This window comes from Megalopta genalis, unplaced genomic scaffold (genome assembly GCF_051020955.1).
Source record: "Megalopta genalis isolate 19385.01 unplaced genomic scaffold, iyMegGena1_principal scaffold0121, whole genome shotgun sequence".
In the NCBI taxonomy this organism is placed as follows: Eukaryota; Metazoa; Arthropoda; class Insecta; order Hymenoptera; family Halictidae; genus Megalopta; species Megalopta genalis.
Window position 1 is genome coordinate 285,001 of NW_027476190.1, and position 1,713 is coordinate 286,713.

The following is a 1,713-nucleotide window of genomic DNA, read 5'->3' on the forward strand; positions in this document are numbered from 1 at the left end:
TATATCTCAAAGAGAGAGGAGAGGAGGAGAGAAAATGAATTCGATTAGTTTGTGGATAAGAATTCATATAAAAAAAAAAGATATTGTTGAGCCCGCCAGATCATTCGTGCGTGATTTACACGGCCAGACGTGTGTACTACACGTATTAGGCCTTTGATCTGCGTTGCGTAGGCCACAACAAATCTTTCAAAGAGAGAGAGATATATGTGTTGTTGGGGTTTGTGATTATGAAGGTGCCCCAACGCACAAAAATATATAAAAATGTACAAAGTTGGGATGTGGTGTGGTGGAGAAGAGTTGGGCCCGACCAGATCATTCGTGCGTGATTTACACGGCAGACGTGTGTACTACACGTATTAGGCCTTTGATCTGCGTTGCGTAGGCCATCTTCCTTCCAAGACACACACGTGTTGGGGTTTGTGTGATTTTATGATAGTGCCTCAACACGGAAAAATAAGCGTACGAGAAGAGTTGGGCCCGACCAGATCATTCGTGCGTGATTTATACACGGCCAGACGCGTATTATATTACACGTATTAGGCCTTTGATCTGCGTTGCGTAGGCCATCTTCTCGATAGAGAGAAAGCCAATGTATTCTTTTTTCTTTCTTTACACACACACACACAGTTGTAGTAGGACAGGGAGGGATGCGAGCGTGCTAATCACGCTTCCTCAAGTCTTCGCTGTGGTGTAAAAAAAAAAAAGAAAAAAAGGAATCGTTGGGAAAGTCCAAAGGACGAAAATATCGGGCAGTCTGAAGATAACTTAATGCTCGTTTACATTGGTATCAAGAGAGACCGGCTTGTGTAGCTCGTTTCAATGCTGTGTCGTTGTCATTGACACCCTACTCTGTTGCGCGCTAGTGGCAGCATGAGCGTGGGACGTATATATATATGACACCCAGCTAGAGCCGGCCGTGAGTCCGTCCGGTGTAAATAACGACGAAAGGAGAGAGAAACTTTTCGAATCCAGTATCGGGTTGATAATTGTCCAGTTTGAATATCCATATCCCCGTCGTTTTTGGAGGTGATATACTCTCTGTGTTTCTTCGATAGAAGGCTTTTCAATGTTCTATTCGCTCCGACCGTCGAACTTGCAAGAAAACAGTGGTTTTGGATTTGCTCGTACATATATATATGGTTTCGACGGAAATATCTCGTTCTTTAAGGGACAATTATGTCGTTGTACGACGACTCCCGAATCTCCTTCGCGCGCTGGTTGGAGCTCTTCGGGTATCGGCTTGTTCCGAAATATAACACAAAAATGTGGTGGATAGCAAATACACATTATATATATGAGAGAATAAAAGGGAAAAATTACCCTGAACGGTGGATCACTTGGCTCGTGGGTCGATGAAGAACGCAGCTAATTGCGCGTCAACGTGTGAACTGCAGGACACATGAACATCGACATTTCGAACGCACATTGCGGTCCACGGATACAATTCCTGGACCACGCCTGGCTGAGGGTCGTTTACGTACTTATAAACTGCTTGCGTTGATGGCACTTGTTGCCTATATACGTACGAGCGAATGATGGGCGCTTCGTCGGCGTTTGTCGCGGTCCTATGAATATTGAGAAATTTTACGTACGTCTAACAGTCTTCGAGAGAGATGGAAATCGTGTTCGAACTAGCGTGAGTGTGGAAGGCGGTGTCGTGTGTCGTATATGTTTTATATACGTCCGCCCGTCTGAAACACCGCTTCGAAGCGG

At 45.0% G+C, this 1,713-nt stretch overlaps 1 non-coding gene across 1 annotated transcript; it reads left to right on the forward strand.

The window, feature by feature from the left end:
• The first annotated feature begins 1,317 nt into the window (after positions 1-1,317).
• Positions 1,318-1,472, forward strand: LOC143262367 (5.8S ribosomal RNA). The gene has a single exon (XR_013036199.1). It is a non-coding gene; the product is annotated as a 5.8S ribosomal RNA (ribosomal RNA).
• The last annotated feature ends 241 nt before the right edge of the window (positions 1,473-1,713 follow it).